The sequence below is a fragment of the Carcharodon carcharias genome, chromosome 23 (genome assembly GCF_017639515.1).
Source record: "Carcharodon carcharias isolate sCarCar2 chromosome 23, sCarCar2.pri, whole genome shotgun sequence".
In the NCBI taxonomy this organism is placed as follows: Eukaryota; Metazoa; Chordata; class Chondrichthyes; order Lamniformes; family Lamnidae; genus Carcharodon; species Carcharodon carcharias.
In genome coordinates this window covers 23,879,123-23,888,529 of record NC_054489.1, presented here as the reverse complement: position 1 = coordinate 23,888,529, position 9,407 = coordinate 23,879,123, and the positions used below count along the sequence as shown (strand labels likewise).

The following is a 9,407-nucleotide window of genomic DNA, read 5'->3' as shown; positions in this document are numbered from 1 at the left end:
AATTGCAGTCTTTCTAACACATACATGCAGAAAATGCTGGGGGAGAAAGAAACTCAGCAGGCCTGAACATCACTTGTGTTTCTCTCTCCACAGATGCTGTCAGACCTGCTGAGGTTTTCCAGCATTTTCTGTTTTTATTTCAGATTTCCAGCATCCGCAGTATTTTCCTTTTTTTCCCTCACATACCTGTTTGTTTTCCATGACACCTGCAACGAGTGCTGGCGAGTGGATACTGGATGAGGACGGGGTGTCGCCGAGTTGCGATGACCTGGCTGATAAAATACCCCGCAAATACTTCAAGGCAAATACTCCAACAGGTTCGCATGAATAACGGTCGCAGGAAAGAATAAAGGATAGCCAGTGTCTGTGGATCATATCCTAACAAACAGTCAACACCTCCAGAAGAAAAGAAAACCAGAAATTATTGATGTAGAAAATTGTGAACAAACATAAATAAACATTTTTTCTGTATGTTTTATATACGTGCAGCTTTGTTGAGGCCAACTGCAGTTCCCCAAATGGCATTCTGATTGAGATCAGGCAACAGTGCACAAAACAGTCATCGGATCTGGGAGTATTTTGGTCCATAGGGTTTAGTTCTACATTCTCATCCTTACAGGAATGTTCATAACTTAAATAAGAGGAAGGCTGTTAAATAATTGTTTATGGGAAGAACAATGTACAACATTTTAGCTCTGCTAATTATCTAGATCAATGTAGAACTGGAGCCTCACTTTGGAACACTCCCATATTATTCTGCAGGTTTATTTTCAAACAACTCAATGTTCCAGAGATGAGAAGGGAAAATTGTGATACCACAGAGGCCTGGATACCTGGGACAACATCTTGCATAATGAAAAGTATAATTACAAACACAGGTATGTTTTAGCTTAAGTTTGGCAATTTTCGGATGGTGAGTGGGGAAGAGGTGGCAAGTTGTTGAGGATTTGTTTCAACGATGAGCAGCACAAGGTGAGGATGAAACAGGAAGAAGGGGTTACAGAGTTTCAAGATGAGTATGAATGAAATTGGTAGGGTGAAGTGCAAGACTTAAAGTGATACTAAAGGAGAGATGAAGGAAACAAGAATGGAGGAAAGTATTTAAATCTGCATGTATCAATTCACTGGGGAGGGGAGTCTTAGGGTTTGGTGGGATTCCGAGAATTTTGGAAGATGATTTATAGGTATCTGAAAAGAGGCAAGGGTGTTTAAGGTCATTGGAAACATGGGGTTTATGGGTAGGGGAGGAAATTCAAGGTCTTGGAGCAGTCAGTATGGTTGTAGAATTTTGGGGATACTGAAGGTGGCTTTATGATGAGGAAGCACTTGGGGAGTAGATTGAGAGCTATGAGGACCTTAGGTGCAGAATATTAGGAAAGAAGAAGCATGTGTTAGGGGAGTTAGCATGGGATCTGTTAAAAAGGTTGAGGTTTTAGGAGAAGTGGCAGGGTAGACACGGAATGTTCAATTAGCCCGATGGAGGGTTTTGGCATTTGGCAGCATGTGCAAGAGGATATTGGAATGATATCGGGTGAGGAAGCACTGGGATTGGGAGTCATTGGGAAATTTTGAACTATCCGAGTGCGCCAAGTGAGGTGCAAAGCGTTGGTATAGAAATAGATGAAGTTTGGGAATAGTGAGAACAGGTTCCAAAGTCTGAGAGCAGTATGTTGAGATGCAGCAATCATGAGCTGTGTTTTCCAGGTTTTTGCAGCACTACAAGAGTAGTCCTTGATTCTGGAAATATTGGGTATGGAGTTTTGGGGTTTGGGGCCTGAGAGCAAGGGTCATAGAATGTGGAAGCATCAGAGACCTGCAAGATTCTCAGGAGATGGGAGGGGTACTGTAGATCTGGTAGAATTTGGGATGAGAATATTCAGATATGGTAGAAATGAAAATATGTTGGGGTTATAGGGGCACAGGCAAATAGAAGAATTTTGGGATGCTGGGAGATGGAGGAAGGCATTGTGATCACCATTTTCTGACAAGAACATGTCACATTGAGAGGAAAGCAATAGGGGCTCAAAGTAAACAGGTCAGTGAAAAAAGCAGGAGGAAACAGAGAAAAGTTACTGGCATTTGGGATGGGAGTCACAAGAGGCTGCAGCAGGGTATAAAGCAGTGATGGAGGAAACAGTTGGTCACTCTCCAAGCACAGCACTAACTTTGTTTGCTAGCAGATTATCAAGAAATCTTTAATAACATTTTGAATTCTTCACCAGTAATATTTACAACCACAGCATTATTTAACAATAGATAACTTTGTTCTCTGAAGATCATTGTGTCAACATTAGGGGTAAGTTTTATGAAGAAATGTCATAATGTCTTAACTTCTCCTTTCTCTTCATAGGTGCAAACTAACCTGTTATATGCTTTTGATATATTCTGTTTTTTATTTCAGTGGAATGATTTTCGTTTGACTCAATTCCGGCAACAGTTAGAAAAAGAACAAAATATTGCAAATTCTGGAAACCTGAAGTAAAACACAAAAAGCTGGAAATAAACAGCAGATGAAAACTGACCTACTGTATGTTTTCAGCTGAAAGGAAAGACTTGCATTTCCATAACATTTCATTAAAATCGCTAAGCATTTCGCATATTATTAAATACTTTGAAGTGCAATTGCTGCAGGGAAAAGTGGAAGCCATTTTGCATACAGTTAGATTTCAAGAATAGGAATAAGATGTATGGCCAACGTTTTGAGTGGTGCTGGGTCAGCATACCAGGAAAACTCATTACTATTTAAGGTGGAAATATGCCTGAGATGAATGTTGGTGTTTTCCAAATCTATCCACACGAATGTTTTTTTTCTGACATAATTCAACATTTGGAATTCCCTTTAGTTTTTCTACTGGCACAGTTGAAGTTCTAGTTCTTAAATGGTTACATTGAAAATCTAATACTTGAATAGGGAAAGGATTGATCTTTAATGATCACCACGTACTTGGCTTGAAGCTTCATTGAATGCTGCATCTTTTCCCTTTGTTTCTTGCCAGTTTTCTCTTCCAAAAAGTAGTAACACTGAGCTGACGTACAATTCTGTAGGCACTGGAAGTACTGCTGTACGTCACCCTAGTAACCATTATTCATGTGTTAGCGTTGACAATGATTCAGCAGCCTTTGACCAGCGGGGGAGTTAAAACAACCTAAACCTGACTCCATGCATACTTCCAGCAGGGATTTCCAAATTGTAATCAAGAGTGAGAAACCTGCCTGATTTTATTTCTATCCTTCGCACTGACTCCTTCCTAATTCAAGGATGCTCTTGTCTCTTGTAGCACCCTATGATAACCCTGGCTGAGATCAGCTAACAGCACAGAATAGGGATCATTTTTGTCCCCATCTCCATTTCTTCCGGTTATTGGCCCAAGTGAGCCCTGGAAGACCACCAGCTGTTCGAAATGCAATAATGCCAGATTCATCTAATGATGAGTCTCTTAAATAAAATACCATAATCTGTGCATCATTTAGAATTTTCACAGTAATTTATAATATTTCATAAGCAAAGGCCGGGAGAAGAAAAGGCCGCTTGTCTCGTTGAAGTTCATTCCACTAGTATCCTAGCATTGGGATTTTAACATCTAACTGTATTTTGTAAATCCCTCAGATTTTGTCACTATCACTGTGCCTGATAGCTGAGAGTTGAAAGTATGAAACACATAAAATTAAGTCAATCAAAGGCACATGCTGTATTAGCTATTGAAATATATGAAAGTCTCAGCAAGAAAATCTTTTACTTATTATTTGTTCATTTTGATCATTGGGCTGAATTTTATGTGTCTTGAAAATGGGCGGAGGTTCATTCCAGAAGTTGGTGGCTCATTGATTCTTGTCCCCACCTTTGGAAGATGGCGCATAATACATGTAGCTGCCAGTTAACAGCTGCCCAACGGGGAGCTGGGCAACAGCTTCTGTGGGTGGTGTGAAGTGAGCTCAATGGGCCAATGAAAGTGGGACATCTGGGCATAGAGGTGTCAGGCCTGAAAGGAGGTCATGACCTCTCATTTAAAGGGACCATTGGACTGCGCCAGGGAACATCGTTTTAAGAGATTCATTGGAGAGATTTCATTTCAACCATAGGAAGAGCTGAGTGAACATTTTTAGATCTGTATGATTGTTATTACTGATGGGAAGCTTTCAGGATGTTTGCCAGGGAAGAAATAGCATTGGAATGCAGCTGACCCATCACCTTGATAAATATCAACTGTTTAGAGAGATGTTTAACAGCAGGCTGTTAACGCTCTGTGTCTCTCCACAGGTAGCTGAGAGAAAAGGGAGCCAGGTGATGGGGAGAGCATAAGGTCAAGGATAGCCTCAAGGTTTGGCAATGACTTCCTGTGAACCTTCCTCCAGGCTGTAAGTGAACAGCAGGAGGTGCTCATTCCTGCTGACAGGAAGAGGAGACCTCCCAGCCTGACCAAAGCAGCCTGGACAGATGTTGCAGCAGAGGTGAGCAACTTTGGGTCATCCAACGAACCTGGCTTCAGTACCGGAAATCCCTCAATGACCTTCTCAGATCTGCAAGGGTGAGTGTGTCACCATTCTGGAGATGGGCATACATGGACGGTTATGTGAAGGCTGCATTAAGGGATCGTCTTGAATGTTGGCCAAATGTGTAAGGCGGCATGATGCACACATGCCATTCTGCATGGCGCCAGGGGGTATGAAGGGGTTTGGTATGGGGGGTGATGTAAATGGCACACTGACTAGGTGGTCCAAATAGTTATGAAACTTGTGCTGCTGATAGAGTTCTCATTGGCAATGCATGCTGAAGAATGTTTGCACAGGAGAATCAAAATCATTACAATGTTGAACTTTAATTGCAGGAAAAGAGGCACAATGCCAAGAAGAGAAGCAAAACTGGAGGCGGTGTGTCAAACCTGGCCAATTAAACTCTCATCGAGGAGGAGGTGCTACAATTGGCTGCCAATGAGTGGAGCTGAGCTGTTGGTTGAGACAAGATAGGAGGAAGACCCCAGGGTGGTGAGATTGCAAGGGAGCATCTTTATAATTGAAACAAACATGTGTTAAGAGGGCTGGGAAGGTGAAGTGTGCATGATGGTTGAAATGCTGTTAGGAATGAGGCATTGATGGTTTGTGACTTTGAAGGCTCTCATGCATCAGGGAGGAACGTGTGACTGTATTTTGAAAGGAGTAAAATACAAACACTGAGTAACGTGTCAGTCCAGTGCTAGCAACAAGAATGCTTGTCTCAGCGCACTCATCCCGAAGGTAGAAGATGGCCCTAACCATCTCTGTTTTTGTTTCTTACACAGGTGCAACATTGGCTGCTGCTGCTGCCACTAGCTCCTGTGGTCCCACATTGACCTATGAGGAGGAAGAGGAAACCAGAGGGTGCAACATCATAGCCTTGCTCTGCACCCAGCAGCAGCATAGATACTTGCACTTCAATGGGTAATGGCATCTCAGACATACGGGAACCACAAACAGGTGAGGACGCATCATGGTGACACATGCCGCTGCCGGAAACTGAGATGGAGCAGACCTCTGGCAGTCAGAGGAGTGCTAGAGGCAATCAAGATTCTGAGCCCCAGTCTGTTGACGAGCCTCTGCAATCATCTGTAAGGCGAGAGATACTGGACATCCAGCGCAAGGTGCGTGGAGATTTGACAGAGAGGTTGTGCTCTGACACGAACTTTGGAGGAGTCCATCCAGGCCATGAGTGCTGTGATGACCCTCTCAGCAGAACATATGGCTTCCTCCATTGACAGACTGGTGACTATAATGGAGGACCAAAGCCAGCAGATAACTGATATAATTGTGGGTATGCGGGCTGGCCTGCACTCCATCACTTTGTGTCTGAGCTCAGGGGCTAATAGCTAGGGTGCCAGAGGGATGAGGAGCCTGGAGTCACACCCAGCTTCTCATCCCTCTCAGGAAAGTAGGGATGGCCAGCTGGAACTCATGGCAGAGGGTGATCAGCAGCAGATGCCATCAGGGGTCGGGTAGGGAGCATTTCTCAGGGTGCTTCTGATGGAGTCAGCCTCTTTTCTGCCCTCTGCCATTGGCACAGATACCTTCACGTGTCATGTCGACAGATGAGCCTCCTGCCACTGTACAGGAGGCTCCCACCATGCTAGGACCCTCACGGCCTCAGGAAACCAGAGGACGGCCACCATGGTCATTGTAGACAAGGTGGCGTAAGGATCAGCAGCTTGTCTCCATGGCAGCTGGCAGTGAGGGGGGAGCACCACACTGCAGCACCCGGAACAGATTCAAGAAAACCCCACAGTCGTCACACTTGTGTGTACATGGGTTTATTTATCATTTGTATTATTTGCACATGCTGCTGTGTATATAAATAATTTATTTTTTCAACATCTTGCAAACCTTCACTAGTTTATTCACTGGTTTATTACGGAGAAGGATTCCAGTGATGGTCTTATGTGACTTTGTGATTATGTGCATCCAAATGATTGATATGGTTTGGATGTTTGAAATTATCTAAGGTAACAAACTGATTTTCATGTAATGTAGGAGCACAAAGAAGGAAACAATGGCTATGAGGCTGATATATTTGGAGAGACTCATATGTTGCAATCTTCTCAGGATAAGAGCTTACCATGTCTCGCGGCCATCAAGACATTCCCTGGGCGGCCCTTGCATATCTGGCTGCTGTGGATCAGCCTCCTCTTCTTCTAATTCCTCATCAGAGGAACAGTTTGTTCCCCATGAATCCTCCTCCAAAAGGGCAGCCCCTCTCTGCAGCGCCAGGTTGTGCAGAGCGCAACAGACTAAGATCATAGGGACATTCTTGATGGTGCATACTGGAGAGATCCATCTAATCTGTTGAGGCATCCAAATCTCATCTTATGGTCTGTTCAATTATGATCTGGCTGTGCCATGGTTCTTGCTATACTCAGCTGTTCCAGTACAGCTACAACTCTGCTATCTACCCAACAATGTGGAAAATTGCCCAGGTATGTCCTGTACATGAAAAGCAGGACAAATCCAAACCAGCCAATTACTGCCCTATCAGTCTACTCTCGATCATCAGTAAAGTAATGGAAGGGGTCATCAACAGTGCTATCAAGCATCACTTGCTTAGCAATAACCTGCTCACTAACACCCAATTTGGGTTCCATGAGGGCCACTCAGCTCCTGACCTCATTACAGCCTTGGTTCAAACATGGACAAAAAAGCTGAACTCCCGAGGTGAGGAGAGTGACTGCCGTTGACATCAAGGCTGCATTTGACCGAGTGTGGCATCAAGGAGCCCTAGCAAAACTGGAGTCAATGGGAATCGGGAAAAATTCTCCACTGGTTTGAGTCATACATAGCACAAAGGAAGATGGTTGTGGTTGTAGGAGGCCAGTCATCTCAGCTTGAGGACATCACTGCAGGAGTTCCTCAGAGTAGTGTCCGAGGCCCAACCATCTTCAACTGCTTCATCAATGACCTTCCTTCCATCATAAGGTCAGAAGTGGGGATGTTCGCTGATGATTGCACAATGTTCAGCACCATTCGTGACTCCTCGGATACCGAAGCGGTCCATGTCGAAATGCAGCAAGACCTGGACAATATCCAGGCTTGGGTTGACAAGTGGCAAATAACATTCATGCCACCCAAGAGCCAGACAATGACCATCTCCAACAAGAGAATCTAACCATCGCCCAAGATGTTCAATGGCATTATCATCTCTGAATCCCCCACTATCAACAATGGTTACCATTAACCAGAAACTGAACTGGACTAACTGTATAAATACTGTGGCTACAGGAACAGGTCAGAGGTTAGGAATCCTGCGACGTGTAACTCACCTCCTGACTCCCCAAAACCTTCCCATCTACAAGGCACAAGTCAGGAGTGTGATGGAATACTCTCCACTTGCCTGGATGAGTGCAGATCCAATAACACTCAAGAAGCTTGACACCATCCAGAACAAAGCAGCCCGCTTAATTGGTACCACATCCACAAAAATTAACTCCCTCCACCACCGACGCACAGTGGCAACAGTGTGTACCATCTACAAGATGCACTGCAGGAATTCACCAAGGCTCCTTAGACAGCACCTTCCAAACCTATGACCATTACCATCTAGAAGGACAAGGGCAGCAGATAGATAGGAACACCACCACCTGGAAGCTCCCTTCCAAGTCACCATCCTGACTTGGAAATATATCACCGTTCCTTCACTGGTGCTGGGTCAAAATCTTGGAACTCCCTTCCTAACAGCACTGTGGGTGTACCTACACCACATGGATTGCAGCGGTTCAAGAAGGCAGCCCACCATCACCTTCTCAAAGATGGGCAAAGAATGCTGGCCTAGCCAGTGACGCCCACATCCCCTGGATGAATTTTTTAAAAAGCAGCATTCAGGTTCTGTCCTAGCCCTTCTAACAGCTGTCATGAGCCACTTCTTCAGAGGATAACCTTTATCATCAAGAAGCCATCCTTCCAGTGCATCTGGTCCATAAAACATCCCTGGTGGTGCCTGAGGATGTAAAAGCTGTGGCTGCACCCGGGTACCTTATGCACACTTGCCTAGTACATTGTTGGTGGTTGCACGGTATATGGACATTGATGGAGTGGCACCCCTTTCAGTTTATATGTGCCCTGGCTGCCCTCCGGTGCCTTGATAGTGACATGGGTGCAATCAATGACCTCTTGCGCCCTTGGGAAGCCAGCCATGGCCGCAAAGCTTCTGGCTATTTCTCATTGGCTCCTGTTGTCTGGGTGAAGGTAATTAATTGATGGGCGTGGTGAAACATGGTATCTATTGAAACCCTTATGCAATGATGTCCTGCAGGCTGGGTGATCCCACTCATGTCTTCACAGGCAGCCTGAAATGACCTGGAGGTGAACAAGTTCAGCACCATTGTGACTTCTAATGCCACAGGCATCAGGTGGCCACCCACACAATTGGATGCTATCTCAGGAGCAAGCATATCACATAGGAAGGTGTCAGTGTTTCAGAAAAGGCAAAGTCACTGCAGACTCTATTTTCTCTGTTATTTGCAGGTATGACATACGCACCCTATAAATCCAATTGGCAGGGTACTGCCTGTGCCTATGTCTGTTGTTCCTGTTGCAGCCAGCCCTCAGCAACCACTCAATCCTGAGCAGGCTGGCCTCTTTTCTCCACATCATGTGGTTCCTGCCCCTGGTCAGCTGGCCTGCTCCTTCTTCGCCTTCTCCTCTTCCTCTCCTCTCCTCCTCACTGGAGGATGTATTGTTCAGAGAATGCATGATGCTCATAGGGGACTCAGCACCAATGGTGCAGTGATGGAAGATTACAGTATCAACAAATACGCAGAACTGTAATGATGTATAGCCCGGATTACGTTAAGAAATTCACGCACAGCAAATAATGAAATGCCTGTTAGCAGCCTGTCCCGCTAAAGTCAGGCATGAACCCACCTCCAGCTTTTATAACTGCCTTTGCA

General features: G+C 44.9%; 1 long non-coding RNA gene across 1 annotated transcript; it reads left to right on the top strand.

The window, feature by feature from the left end:
- Positions 1-642: 642 nt before the first annotated feature.
- On the top strand, positions 643-5,559 carry LOC121269004. Its single transcript, XR_005941291.1, has 5 exons — positions 643-878; positions 2,402-2,527; positions 4,259-4,526; positions 4,827-4,983; positions 5,277-5,559. It is a non-coding gene; the product is annotated as an uncharacterized LOC121269004 (long non-coding RNA).
- Positions 5,560-9,407: the final 3,848 nt, after the last annotated feature.